General features: G+C 36.5%; 2 long non-coding RNA genes across 3 annotated transcripts; one reads left to right on the top strand and one right to left on the bottom strand.

Moving 5' to 3' along the window:
- Positions 1-4,488: 4,488 nt before the first annotated feature.
- LOC125682131 (uncharacterized) lies at positions 4,489-8,413 on the bottom strand. The gene is made up of 2 exons (XR_007372444.2): positions 8,266-8,413; positions 4,489-7,620 (listed from the first exon to the last, which is right to left on the bottom strand). It is a non-coding gene; the product is annotated as an uncharacterized LOC125682131 (long non-coding RNA).
- LOC125682115 (uncharacterized) lies at positions 5,448-8,525 on the top strand. 2 transcript variants are annotated; one of them, XR_008800022.1, is made up of 3 exons: positions 5,448-6,331; positions 7,131-7,265; positions 7,511-8,525. It is a non-coding gene; the product is annotated as an uncharacterized LOC125682115 (long non-coding RNA). The 2 variants fall into 2 exon arrangements; XR_008800021.1 differs by having other exon boundaries at positions 5,448-7,265.
- The last annotated feature ends 7,720 nt before the right edge of the window (positions 8,526-16,245 follow it).

Genomic DNA, 16,245 nt, shown 5'->3' with positions numbered 1-16,245 from the left:
GGTTTGAACATTACCGTTTGAAAATTACTTTTGTAACTTTTCAGTGCCTAGTTTGGGATTCTCATTTAGCTACATTTACATGTTGTAAATCTTGCATATTTATTGCGAGTCACTTCTGTTACGTTTTTTTCCCTTCATATATTAGAACTCCTACACAAGCTTCGAATCTTATGGTTTTTTGCTAAGGTTATTAGCATTTTCATATAAAGAACTGTTTTATAAAATTAAAACAATAGCAATGTGTATTATGTCTCATTCAGACAAACGGATGAGTTTCCTTTGCAATATGAATATGAGCTTTTACACAAGAAGTGTAATACACACAAGTTGATGAGTACAGCGTTTAATGTACCTGTGTACAAACTCTTTGGTTTTTTGGTTTTTTTTTTAGATTTACGTATAACAAACAATCACTACAATTGCTAAATGTAAATCCTTGCTTATATTTTAGTCTAATTCATCATCATCATATTTGAATTAGTATATCCTCTTGCACTAACTTTCATGTTAAAAATGAGCTATCTCCACTCTTGTTGATGACGTAGTATTCAGTTTCAAAGTAATATTGCACATGTATGATGGACATCTTTTCTAAATAACTTCCTAAATTTTGTTTTCAGTTATACATGTATTTATCGGACTTATTTGGATTCAGATTCTCTCCAACCTGATTTTGAATTGAAAATAACTTCATTATTGATTACAAAAAATAATTCCACTTTCATGGTTTGATTGCTATTTACAAATAATTATGCACTGGATTCTGTAGTACAGTCATACAGATGCATGTTTATGTGTGTATTTAAATGATTTCTGGTAAGGTAATGAAATGGATGTAAAGCGTTTCATAATCCTGCATTATTGGTGTGTTTTGACATGTGGCATTTGTTAGTGTATGTGGTTATGTGTAATTTTCTTTTTTGTCCAGTTTGTTCCTTCCTATTATAATCGACTTACATATATGTATCAAACTATTGATTTGTTTCATTTCAGTTGTATTCTAAAAATATTCATACACTATTTAACTGGAACACAACAGTAAGTTAGTTGCGTAATAACAATTGAACACTTTATACCGAAAACTACCATTACAACTGTTTTCACATTTTCTACCAAAAATGTTCTTCTCTATAACATCACATCTGTAAGAGAAAAAAAAAATACATAGTCATGTAGAGCATTTAATGATCCAGGGACTGGAGCAGAGCGGATCAGAAACCCTTGCCTTGGGAAGATGGGTGGGAGCTAAACAGGGTATAAAGTGTTCATTTGTCAAATATTTGAATAACATAGCCTTTAATGCTATTGATTGATTGTATCTTGTTTAACGTTCTTCTCAATAATTTTAAATTCATATGGAGACGTCACCAAGACCGGTGAAGGGCTTCAAATTTAGGCCTATGCTCGGCGCTTACGGCCATTGAGCAGTGAGGGTTCTTTAGCGTGCCACACCTACTGCGACACGGGACATCCGTTTTAAAGGCCATCTCCGAGGACCCGTGACATTCACACCTGATGCCGAGAGTTTGGTGATGGAACTGTCACAACCTGTTTAACGAACTAGGTCTGTCGCGGCCGGGATTCGAACCCCGACCGCCCGCATACAGAGCGAACACTTTACCTCTGGACCACCGCAGCGGTGGTAATGCTATTGATACTAAATTCTGATTATAGATATTTAATAAGAACAGGTGTCCTTTACCAAAATTGTAAATTTCCTGATCCAAGGACAGGGTTTTAGTTTAGTGTGGGATCAAAATTATCATAGTTACCATTGTTTTAACAACATCATATACAATTTATATTTCAACGTGTTGAAAAGTTTCAGGACATTGCTTCCAATCCATATTTGTTATTTTCTTATAGAAAATGTACTACTTAGTTATGCGAAAATAAAGAATAATGCATAAACCTTTTGTTAATGTTGTTCCTGTTCATTAACATTACATACAGAATTCATGAAGTCAGCTTAGCGCTTTTCAGTACTTTCAGTACTTTGATTTAAAAATTAGATATGTGCACATGGGGGTGGGGGATCCGCGGATATACATGCCAAATAGTTTTTATCGATTTATTTTTTAATTATCATTATATTGAAATGCGTTTTATGTTCAAAGGCAGTGCTATTTAAACACAGTTTTACAAACTTGAAAAGTTTGGGCATTTTTATCATGATTGAGAGTAGAAAAAAGGAAAGTAGAGGCAGTCGACTGCTGAGAGCACACAGTTCAGAACAAGTCGTGCATTAATTAAGCAAGTCACAGTGAAGGCAGCCGATATAAAATGTATATATACTATAAAAATATTTTAATCACATTCATGTATACATGTTTTAATGATCTTTGATATAAAACCCTGGGATAAAATTCATGTAATAAGTATTTGGTAAATAGATATTGTTTAAATTGAACCTGATCAAATCATGAACATTACAAAATATGTACATACATGAAGCTGCGCTCGCCGTTTGAGCGAGCGCAGCTTCATGTACATGTATGTCAACATATTATCTAGCGAAGCTCGCTCCAATGATTACGCAATAAGCAACTTCCGATATATCAGCTCTTCTGCGATGGAGGTACGTTCAGTATTCTATTTAACACTTGGGTGGGTACAAGATGTATACATATAATATGTATACGGTGTGACCGTTGGACCGAGCGAAGTATGAAATGGTCATTGGCGTATCCCAAGTGATAATCATAATTCCGTAAGTACGGTAGATTATGATTCATTTAAATATATATATATATATATATTATGAAATTTTCCTTGCGCTAAATACCCAGTAACATCTCAATATTAAATGGGGATATATGGGGATAACAGTTCTACAAGATCCGCCTATTCATTTAACGCGGGAAATGAAACGCAAGGCGACGTAAACCGTGCATTGTGACGTCATTTAGCCTCGACTTTTTTCTTTTTCAAAGCAAACAATCATAAACAACATTATTATACTTTCATGTAAAATACTCGAATCTGATTGGTCGAGAAGCATTTGAAAAAACATATTGTTACCCTCTGAGAACAGAAAGCACGCACCCCAGGGTGATAATATCTAGCAACGGGTAACAGTACTTGACAACGGGTGATATTATAAAAAATTATCACATGCGTCAAATTTATGCGCGTACGGTTCGCCGTAGATTGTTAGACGACGTCATTTGAGCGTTTGTAATAAACGGGAATACCCGCATCGATATACAAAATATCGCATGACAGTGATTGATCAAATGTCAACAGACGTAAGTTTTTCTGCTTTCCTGTTTACATAACATTCAGTATAATAAAACAAATATTGTATGTAGTTGAGGGTAACATTGAAATTTTCACCCCTCGAGAAACCATTGTCAACCTCGGCTACGCCTCGGTTGACAATGGTTTTCTCGGGGTGAAAATTTTCAATGTTACCCTCAACTACATGCAATATTTATATAATACATCCCGTTTGCAATAAAAGAAAAAAGGCCATTAAAACTAAACAGAATTAGCCAATACATTCAAAATGGTAAAAAAGTAACCGAAAGTATATCGTGTATTCTTATTTAAAGAATACTCATGAACTCGTTCATCTATTTAGTCGTATTAGTGTTTTTCTATTTGATGATTGGCTAAAAACTGTAACAATAATAATCACACCATTCATTTTTAACAAACTGGGTGTTTGAATTACAAATTACACGTCAGTCTTGTATTTTTGGCATTCAAAATTAAAACACGAACAACTCTACAAGCAACTAATGAACAAAGCGTAATGGCGGCGCCCATATGGATCACAAAATTTTCAGTGAACGTATATAGAGATTACCTCTATTCATTTGCAGATTTTCTCATTTTCTATTTTACGTATACGTGTTACCTTTAGAGCCTTGCTTCGCGGACAGGCCTTCGGCCCGTCCGAGCTTCGCTCGGTATTATAGACTAGCTATGTAAATATGGATAAAAGTTATGAAAGCATAAATTTTATTCATATCAGCCGTTGATATACATTAGACTAATCATATCAAGAATAATCTTTGTTTGAATAAGGCCATTAAATTAAATATGATTTTTTTTTTGATTTCCTCTCCTGCACGAGTGATATTTTAATCAAAGAAAGATGGTGATTATTGATTTTTGTTTGAGCTATTCTATTATCAAATACTTATAAACTTACTAAAATTGTGTGTCCCAGCAGTTTGGGTGGTTGCATGATGTATGATAATCATTCTTTAGGCAATATATGAAGGCAGCGATAAGCATTTGTACCCACCGCGTGTGGACGAAAGTATGTTTTGTGTCTCACTGTGCGTAAGAGTTCCACAAAGGGAAAGAACTATTGGGCAACTCGGAAATTGCGTATTGAGTAACGTGATTTGCTCTTCATTAACTGAAAAATGATAGGGACTACCCATCATACTTCCGGAAAAATGTCACCGTCACTGCGGTATACTTCATTGTTGACATTCTTGCTGTGTTAAAATGTCAAGCAATTACAAAGCGAGGATATATGAAAATGCAACTACTATTTAGTAAATAGTAGTATGACATTTATAATACAAAGCATACATACATACAAATGGCAGAGGTTCAACACTGGCATGTTGGACATAACTGACACACAGGTACATGTGTAGTACATAGGAAAATACAATACGTGTTAATGGTTACATGGTTTGACTTCGAGTGAATGTCTCAGTGCGGGAAACCCGCTCGTGCGCAAAGTCATGGTTCATTACGCATGGGTCTATTTACCTAACTCGACTACACTCCTCCCCGTTTTATAATGACATAGATGCATATTGGAGGTTATCACACGAATTGAACTACTCAGTCCAACTGTCATATCCATGAATTGGAATCCAGGTAGAGTGGCGATATTCCTCAAAGAAGGGCGACGTCAGTCCAGAGTAATTGGAGACATCTATCCAAATCTGTTGTATCCCTCCAGATCAGCGACATTCATCCAAATCCGTGGCATCCCTCCTGAAAGGTAATGTTTATCCGGAATCGTCATATCCCTCCAGATCTGCGATAGCCTTCCAGATCGGCGACTTCCCACTTGGACGGTGAAACCACATTAGCGACATCGAACCAGTGGTGACATCCAGCAAATGTAGTACCATCGACATCCAGCCAGAATTTGTGGGTTGCCATTAATCTATGAACTGGAATGCATCATCTATCAATTCTGAAATAACTAGGGTCTAATGTTAGATATAAACTATAATGTTAGATATAAACTATCATGGAGACATTCTTCGTACACAAACTGTAGCTTTGAACGAGAATAGTCTATTATTTGCAGTTTTATGCATAGATAAAAGTGTTTATCATACGTTTGAACTGCACAAGAAAAGCATATATCAATACCCTAGCATTTGGAAAAGGAAAGGTGTATTGGAAACCATTGTTCTAAACTTTAATATATGTTATATATATTTAAATCTTATAGTCCATTAAATTAATGATTCTGCCACATAACTACACACTGGAATCTAAAAAACATAAGGTACAATGTTAAAGGTATAACTTATTAAAGTACTAGACTACTTACAGTAACTCTACTGCAGTAGTATTATTAACTATTAAATATAACAAGCCATGAGCATTTCTGTAGATTATCAAGATTGTTTTAACACTTTTCACAGGGAAACTGAATTGTCCAAATGAAATACTTAACTCATGAATAACTTTGTTGTTTTGCTTCATAAGACTAAGTGTTAAAGTGTCCCGGAAGTCAAATATACATTTTGGTTTATCTTATGTATTTTACCGATAGTAAAATTATTTCAGTTATTTTTTAATCAATAAACGATATAATGGGCAACATTCTTCGTAAATTCACACCTTTACGATACCGAAAACGAGACTGAAAATGTAATACCGGATCTGACGTCACAACCCATCATTGGCAGTTTCTTCACTACAAGACGAAAGTATAAAAGAAGAAAATATTCGAAGAGAAATGGCAAGTAAGAGTAAGGGACGCATGTGTGTAGTTGTAGGAAGCAACAACAGGCCCTCGGACACCGTTTCCGTCCATTTTTTCCCGAAGGACGAGCGACAGAGAGCAGCATGGACTCGATTTGTGAGACTGACTCGTGCAGACTGGACCGGATCGTCCCAGTATACTGTTGTTTGTAGTGCGCATTTCACGGACGGATGTTTCCAGGCTCAGTTTTCACTGATGAGAGAATGTGTAATTCCTGCGAAAAAACGCCTCTGCTCTGGTGCGATTCTATCGCTTTATCCTAAGAGGAAAGTGGACGACCTCAACCTTGCCCTCCTCTCTTCGCCCGAGCCTAAACCCAAGCGCCAGGCTGCCGTCAAGCTGGAGAAAAATAGGGTACGTCGTGTGTAACTTCATTATGAAGATTCCATCGGTAAGAAAGTTGATAATTTGTATTGTAGTCTGTGACGTTTATTAACTTTTTTCACTATATAAGTTACAATACACGTACCATATGACGAGTTTCTAACATGCCCCCATCTGATCAGGACCCTGGATTAGATTGCCGTTTAAACATATTCTGTCATATAGATCCACTGCCCTATCTTAGTAATGTTATCAAGAACTTTGCATAATTTAAATATACATAGACTTCTATTACTCTTTTAGTGGGCAATATTATTTTTCCAACACGATTAAATGTTAACATTGCAAAGATATCAATTCTGATCAATCAAGTGAAGGCTGAGGGGTGTAGAGTGGGTGGCCAGTAACCCCTGTTATAACTCCTACATGTACATCCTTTGGATTTATACGTTAATGAAAATTAAATTAAATTATTTCCAAAAATGACATGTGATGGAAACCCCTCTTCACTAATTTAATTTACACAAATCATGGGCAGATCCAGGAATTTTGGAAAGGGGGGGGGGGTTATACCATTATTAAATTTTAGTTGTTAAAGGGTGGTTCCACCATCTATATATGTGGGTGTTTTTTAGCAACATTTTCTGATGAAAGGGGAGGGTTCCGACCTTCGGGATACCCCCCCCCCCTCTTAATGATCAGGATCCCCCACTGCAAATTATTTCAATATTTACATGGGGACATTTTATTTCAAAATAATAAAAGAATTACAGTAAATACATTATAAAGCACTATCGTAACAATTATTTTATCCTTTTTTATGGGAAAGGTTGATGATTGCTGCTCTACATTTTAATGAGAATTCCTCAAGGCTGCATGACATAACGAAGGAGGGGGACCAACAATTTAAAATTAACTTCCCGAAGTTCAAGTGTTCGTAGGAAGCCTGTTGATCCAACAATTAGTAAGAATGTACTTCTAAAGATAATCCACTATCATAATTCATATCAAAATTAATTGGCATGACATTTTTACTATTTTTGCATTTGTCACTTTTCTTTCAATCAAGTTTAAAACAGCAATAACAAAGTTAATGAGAATTTTTATTACAAATGTATTTATCAAAATACAATACATATAGTAAAGAGCAATTTATTTATATGGATATAAAGCATACATAAAATTTTAAATAGTGTCCATTTATTCCAGCCCATCAGTCCTGATGAAGGAGACTTATTTGGTTTTTCAAGGGTCATCAGAACCATTACCATGCTCATTGCCAGCTCAACCACCTCCACTGTGCAGTGAATTTTTCCATCCTGATAAAGAAGAAGCAGTGCTACATTTTACATCGAGGTTCAGTCGGAAGGCGATATCCGTGTGAATGTGAACAAAACGTAATACTAGCTATTTGGACATTCTAGCAAAGCAGATAAAAAATATGTTGGTCATACAGATGTGCTCTATTTTAATCTTGTTTAAAAATGTTAAATCATTGTGAAACACTTTTATCTTTGGTTTTGTTTAAATTTGAACCAAAGTCATATAGAGTAGTAGGTTGTGAAAACAAATTTTGTTATTTTTTACAAATAAAAAAAGACTGGGAACAACCATGATATAGGGTCTGACCGTTGGGTAACAATCTGTTTGGTCTTGCATGCAACAGTGTATTTTTGCAAATAATTTATATAATGAAATATTAGCATAGTATATGTAGTATTAGCTTTATAGTATATATAATAGTTGTAAGAGTTAAAAAATGGGAACATGAAAGCAGGGTCCTCGTCCCGTTCCTGGGTGCGGACACATTTTATTTGAAATATTGTTTGTATAGCTGATGCTTTCTAGAAAATTGATGTATTATTTTTGGGCCATTTCTGTTAGAATGTGCTTGACTTTTTTTGTATGCATCATGTATGAATCGTACATTTGTTTTAAAAAAAGTTGCTTCAACTAAATCATACCATCACTCAGGTGCATTGAATCCTTGATACTCTTCAGAGGCAAAGGAATTCCGTCACAGCACATGAGGGTAGAGGGACTCGCACCTTGTGCCCTAGGTATCCTTAGCACCGTCAAACAAATTGCCTGTGTGTTATGTATCTATTACGCCTGTAATTCCGGGAATTGTTTGGAATTATTCACTAATGATAAACTAGCAATCGGACCCAATGGTCATGTGAATTTTGTATTGATTAAATCAATAAAAAAAATTGACTTGCTCTTCAATTGTTGCCCTCATTTCTCCATACTGGGTATTGGTATTATGCCGTCTCGAGCTCATGCACATCTAAACACACTGATGAAAACCCAGGGTGTTCAGTAAAGCAGGCCAATTCCTTGCTGAATGACTCCCCTCTTCTCATCAACCCTTGGCAATTCGGTGCAGCATACACTTTCCTTGGCAGCTGACATACGGGAATAGAATCCACATTGACACCTAAAATGATTTGTAAACCATGTTAATTTGTGAAAGAATAGAGAACTCAATAATGGGGAAAAGATAAGAAATTCTCCTCTAGAAGATAATTTTTAAAAATTCTTAGAAAAATTGTAAGTACAGATATAACAGTATAAAGGGGGTGTCACATGAGAGGATAGAAAAATCAATGTTATTTTTCAGCTCTTTCCCAATGAAGTAATGAGCGAAAATACACCACAGGAACAAATAATTTTGTCTGTAATAATAGTAGGCCTATTGATAATTGAGGGTATATACCATACCACTCCCTAATTACTAAGGGGTGGTATGGTACACACCAGTGCGACCACTAACATTGTTATTACAGACAAAATGACAGATTCCTGTGAATACGACGCGGACAGGCGTAATATGGTGATTAGACATCTGTAATTTTATCATTAAAGTAATTAAGAATGATGTACAGTTAAAAATGATTGATCAATTTCGTATTTCCCAAAATTTATTTTATAAACAAACAGTCTAACGGCGCCTTACCATTCCGTGCTTCCGAGGCGAAGTTCAAGTTGTTCACGTTCAGCATTCTCCCCATTTAACTCGTCGAAATAATCGGAATCCATTGCAGCTGACTCTTATTGGTAAGGGACGATGTCCTGTACGTCCTCGTTACGATAATCTTAAAAGGAAGATGCTGCAAATGATATGTGGAGGTCGATTTCGTCCACAGAAACGGAGGTATCGCTCGCATTTGCCATACTGGCCTGTTTGAGACTGGTGGGTTGTGACGTCACACGTCATTATGGCTAAATATAGTAAAACCGGAAGTTCAGCTGATTGGTTTCTGGCAGGTGCAAAAATAGCTAACTTTGACGGGAATATCTCGGTATTGAATGCACGCACGATCATAATTTTTTATTCTTATATTTTCAAATGTATTTCTGAACCAATTTACCATTTTTGCACCCATGACTTCCGGGGCACTTTAACTTACAGTAAAATGTATTAATATCGCTATGTAATATTGTATTACAGTAATGCTCAGTAAAACGTGTAATTTAAGATATGGTTCTAAACTATGCTCATTGTAAAACATTAAGTCACGTACCCATGCCTAATGTAGCCTTAAGATTACCCATGTACAGCTAACCCAAACAACAAACTGTTCTACATATCTTAAGGCAAACCAGTAACAGCAATTACTGACAACAACTACTATTAGCCCATATACATAACTTTGATATGTATAATTACTTATTCTGTACACGTTCAGATAAATACTAAACTCAAAATAACTACATGCCTTTAAATTAACTAAATACCCACAGCCATAACTGTAGACATTGACCATAAAACTAACTGTATCCAAAGATACAGCAATCAACAACCCACAGCCAAAGAGACTGTAGCATTGTAATGATCTGTATCTCAGGACACATCAATCACCAATCCACAGCTAAAAAGACTGTAGCATTGGAATGAACTATGTCATGTACAAAGCCCTTAGTCTCTGCAGGATAATCAAATGCACAATATCGACCTAGAGTTCCACTCCCTCTGTAACGCCTGGAATCTCTCTACGAGAGGTGTAACAATCAACTTACAAGAACTCTTGCTATTGCATCTTGGTTGTCAACTTCTGTAAAGCCCTGTGTCTCTACTAGAGGTGTAGCAACCCTGTAATGAACTTTATAGATTGTCGTTGGTTCTAGAGTGTCAAGACACCACGGTACAGTCCAGCATTTGTTCTCAATAGGTAAGCCTGAGCTGTATTTGTTTCGTGTATATGGCACAGGACACAAAGGATGTGTGCGAGACCAAGTGTGAATGTCCATAGACTTTGCTGTTGTCTCATTGAGCTGTGGCACTGGGATGACTTCACCATCGTGAGCCATCCTCTCAATAGTTTTAATGCAAAGCTCAATTGACGGAGGCACAGCCATTACGACCATTTCCCCAGCAAACTCTGACATTTTCTCGCGGTGGTCATCATCGTCATCACGATGTCCTGCACCAGTAACTGAAGATGCAGCCAACATGGCCGGTGTCCCATTCAGATGTGACATAGACAGGACCTTACTATCTCTATCCATCCCCTCGATAGTTTCAATGCAAAGCTTTGTTGCCGGTGGAATAGTCGTTACGACCATCTCCCCATCTGACTCTGACATTTTCTCACGGGGGTCTTCAGCGCCATCACTGGGTCCTGCACCATTTTTCACATTGTTTTTAAACAAGGCACCCCTTTTTGGATCTAATGAAAACGGTGCTGAAATTTCTAATTTTTCTGTTGCGCATACCCATCATTTAGACTGTTGCATTTGAACAGCTTGATCTATTAGTTTTTTAGGGATTTCTTTCATTGGATGCACTGGATTTAATCCAGCCTGTACATCTGGTACCCGTGCATCCAACTGGGATTGCATTTTATGTATCCAATTTTCTAGATTATTCATACCTTGTTCTATTTTAGTGAATCTGTTCGAATTTTGTTCCATCATGTCTATCATGATTAAAAAGTGTTTGTCCAATTCCACTGACAAATGTTCAGGTAGTATGGTTTTTGTCTGAGGTATTGCCTGTGTGGGTGCCATTTTTGGGGATTGTGGTGTTGGTGTTATTCTCATATTCACAGACATTTTGGTATTAACTTTGCAAATGTTGTCTAACACAATCAAAACAACTTGTATTAGGAAACAAACGTACTGTTACCAAACAGCTTTATCTGCTAACCAAATTACTGTTATAAATTGTCAAAGACAACATGTGTTTGATGAGCATCTATTCATTGTTTAAACTTTGTAAATATTGTCTAAAACAATCAAAACAGCTTATATTAAGAAACAGACGTACTGTAATGAAACAGCTTTATCTATTAACAAAATCACTGCTACAGATTATCAAAGACAATATTAGTATGGAAATACTTTTCAGGTAAAATAACCTGGAAATTGCATCTACAATATATAGATGTTTTGCATATTCAAAATTATCAGCTTGTAGAAAGTCAGACTTTGACTACTTTCTATGTTTTAATTGTTCTAGTAGGGGAAAACAGTATTTGACTGCTTGGGTAATAAAACACTTTCCCAAACTTTAATTCTACATGCTGAAAATATTACGTTTTGATTGATAGCTAGATAATGACTGAGTACTAACTCGTGTATTGGTACACACTGAATGACTGAACAGTACTCACTAACTAATAAATAAATTCTATATTCTAATAATCTTCTAATAAACTAAATCTAAAGATGTACCATTGATCTTGTGGATAAATAATTTATAGCTTTGTATTTCTACTATACTTCCTCCCCTTCTTATAAAATGATTTGCAAAGACAGGAAGCAATGTACTGATAAAGTTGTCAATAACAAATTATTTAGTGGACACTGCAGATTAATACTAATGTGCACACCGTATCTGAAAAATGATCTAATATAGTGTACATCTATATCTACACATAACAAAATATAGCCATAAGTAACTATTGCACAAGACAGATGTTAACTAATTATGTCCAAAACGGCAGGCCGTGAATCCACTGCAATGTCTGTAAAGTGAACTTGCATGTAAAGCTAAATAACTATACTAAATAAAGTCTACAGTAGAAACAGTTATTGTAAATTTGTAACTAATTATTTCTACAACCTATACATTATACTTCCCCACCTCTCCAAAAATGATTTGTTGAGGAAGGACAAACCCCTTGTTAGTATTGTCTATAACAATCAAAACAGCTTGTATCAAACAGACGTTCTGTAATGAAACAGCTTTATCCGTTTACAAAATTACTGTTATAGACTATTAAAGACAATATTCATTTGAATATCTTCTATTTGTTCTTTAAACTTTAAACAACAAATTATGCCAAATAGAAGACGGAATACGCATGGCATACAAAAAGAAAAAGCACTGCGTTAAAATATTTTGCAAGCAAAAGATAACAGTAAACTGCTACCAAAAAGATTTTTTGCAGAGCAAAAAACCCACAATAAATTGCGGTAAAAAAGATAAACCCTATGACCGTTACTAAAGTAACAAGTCACGCTCAAAGTTCGAATGAAGCTCGCAGCGCCATTGTTGACATTCTTGCTGTGTTAAAATGTCAAGCAATTACAAAGCGAGGATATATGAAAATGCAACTACTATTTAGTAAATAGTAGTATGACATTTATAATACAAAGCATACATACATACAAATGGCAGAGGTTCAACACTGGCATGTTGGACATAACTGACACACAGGTACATGTGTAGTACATAGGAATGTTAATGGTTACATGGTTTGACTTCGAGTGAATGTCTCAGTGCGGGAAACCCGCTCGTGCGCAAAGTCATGGTTCATTACGCATGACCCGTCTATTTACGGACACCTAACTCGACTACATCATTGGCAACCCCGTAGATAAAACAAATGAATAGTTTGGAAAGTGCCACAAATGATTTAAAATTCCAGACAAGCCTTCCCATGCCTTCGGACGTAATTGTTTGATTTGAAAGAAAAACAATCGCAGCTAATGATGGCGTCACAATGCACTGTTTACATCAACCGCGTTATATTTCCCGCGTTAAATGAATTGCCTCAAGTCGTGTTGTTAGATGTTATGGGTCTTCGCTCGTCTCAACGGTCACACCCTAAACATATTAGCGAGCCAACGCGAAGCTGGCTCGTACTACGAGCTCTAATGACTAGAGCGCGGGAAATAATCCGAGCTAAATCTGAACTTTTGACAAGACATTTTTTTTACACCAATCCCAGAAGTCCCTTGCCAAAAAATGGCGGATATCTCGCAGTCACACCTTGAACTATGATTGTGAACATATTATGAGGAATCATAATCCAAATCTTGTGGTCTCCTAGCTCGAAAATGCAGTGCAGTGTATAGGCGTAATGTTTAACGAAGTGCAATGTTGATGAAAGACAGGATAAGATGATGTGTGACGTCATATCTACGTTTTGACGTACGTCATAATAAGACTGACATTGGCGGATCTAATTTTCTTGTTATTTCCATTTGTCGTGCTACATAATACGTAAACATTAGGCATGCGTATATATGGCATCAAATACAGATTGTGTATAATCGACTGCAAACCACTAGAGACATATATACCATATATTGTATATGTCTCTGCTAAAATCTACTTCCTTCGCACGTCCGATAATGCAAACCACGATGACCCCCTATGATAACCAACCATGCCACTTGCTATCAACGACTAAAAAATCATTCTAGTCTTGTGAAGAAATTTTAATGTATCCTTACAACAACAGTAGACCGCTCAAATATGTTGCAATTTATTCAATAATTATACGCGAATGCTGAAATATTTCACCATTGTGTTAAAACTAGGATTATGTACATGTACAATATTATAAATATTGTACTATATTTCTCTTCTGAAACATGCCATTGCTACAAGGGGATTTTTTAAAATATCGATTTCATGTTTTAAAGTAGATAGGTGCGCATGTGGGTGGGGGGGGGGGGGGGGGCTGGATCCGAGCATGTAGATTTATCTAGAATTATCATTATGTTGAAATGCGTTTTATGATCAAAGGCAATGTTTTACAAACTTGAAAGGTTTGCAACAATACTTGGGTATTTCTATCCCACAATAAGTGACTTGGAAAGATTGAGAGTAGAAATAAGGAAAGTAGACTGGGCAGTCGAGAGCACACAGTTCAGAACAGATTAAGCAAGTCTACTTTACGTCTATGGTGACCATAGTGAATAGTGAAAGCAACAGAAATATAATGTATATACAGTAGTTTTGAAATATTTCAATCGCATTCATGTATATTATGTTTGTAAAATGTCCATGCTGGGTGATTTAGAGTGATCTAAATCTAGCAAGAACCTAATACAGGACTTAAATCATGATTTAATATAAAATCCTGGGAGAAAACTAAAATAGACTGTTTCTGCTGCCCAATCCCATTCATGTACTAAGTATTTGGTAGATAGATCTTGTTTAAATGTGAACCTGATCATTACCAGATATGTGTACATGTAGAGCTCTGCGCTTGCTGAAGCGGTAGCACTGTCAACATTATTTTCTTTAGAGAAGTCGAGAAGCATAGCCTTCATCGACTTCTGTAAATGCCAGAATCAGTGACGGTTTGTGCTTCGTCCGACCTTTCGACTCATGTTTGAAAACAACTTGTCTATTCCGTAAATCCAGGCACATTTGAGTCGAAAGGTCAGTCGAAGCATAAACCGGCATATACACATTTTCCAGAATCAAAACATGAATGCTTGCGAAGAGAACTAATAGAGACTGGGTGACCTCAGCTCTGATACAACACGGTATGTGGCACGAATGGCGACGCTGTAACTCAACTTTATTATTCGTGAACATTACCCCTTGTGTTACATACCGTGCTGTGGATGGGGACTGCACATTTTTGAGGTGATTCCGGGTGAACATTACCCCTTGTGTTACATACCGTGCTGTGGATGGGGACTGCACATTTTTGAGGTGATTCCGGGTGAACATTACCCCTTGTGTTACATACCGTGCTGTGGATGGGGACTGCACATTTTTGAGGTGATTCCGGGTGAACATTACCCCTTGTGTTACATACCGTGCTGTGGATGGGGACTGCACATTTTTGAGGTGATTCCGGGTGAACATTACCCCTTGTGTTACATATCGTGCTGTGGATGGGGACTGCACTTTTTTGAGGTGATTCCGGGTGAATAAAAAACAAAGTCTTGTAGATTCATTTTATCATTGTGTTTCTGAGTTGGTATACATGTGTGACTTTCATGTAAACCCACATTCAATATTAATTTTGTCTTATTCTTGCCTTATTTGACAAGGAGATAAAATAAAATCTGCAGTTCTAACGGCAGTCATTACATCACCCCAAAATTATTGTTGGGGACATATCCTTTTGGTACCGTCTGTCTTCTGTCTATCGATGTGTCTTTCTGCTTGTCTGTTTCTTTTTCCTGTGTTCTCCTAGTTCAGTTAAAACTGGGAGAAGTTTAGCATAGACTCGGAAATGGGGGATTTTTGTGGTGTCTACATTGTTGCTGTTGTTGTTGGCATGCACGAGTTCGAACCTTACTGCAGTGGTTTCTAACCTTAATCGTTCCACCTTAATCGCTGCATTTGCTCAAAACATTTATCTTTCACCATTCTTAAGGTCCAAGGGCGGGTGGTAAATGCGCCAAAACGTGCGCATCATTTAAGACATAGAAAGAAATGCGTGAGGATCTGAAATAACCATCAATCTTGTAGATGATGTACTTTCTGGAGGTTATTGCAACAAACACTTTGCACCGACTCTATGAACCAGTAGTCGTCATTTGGTATAATCTTTATTCCTTACACCCAGCACTTTTAAATCTACACAAAATGACTACCATAAAGCCGTAAGCCAGGCGAGCTTGTTGGAGCAGCTGGCGTTTATTACGTAAAGCCATACAAATGCACATATATACATACAATGCCATCATTTTTATAAACGACACAAACATGTACAGTATTACGAAAAATATGTGAAACGAAA

This window comes from Ostrea edulis, chromosome 2, assembly GCF_947568905.1.
Source record: "Ostrea edulis chromosome 2, xbOstEdul1.1, whole genome shotgun sequence".
NCBI lineage: Eukaryota > Metazoa > Mollusca > Bivalvia > Ostreida > Ostreidae > Ostrea > Ostrea edulis.
The sequence above is the reverse complement of the archived record's forward strand: the minus strand, read 5'-3'. Positions and strand labels throughout refer to the sequence as shown.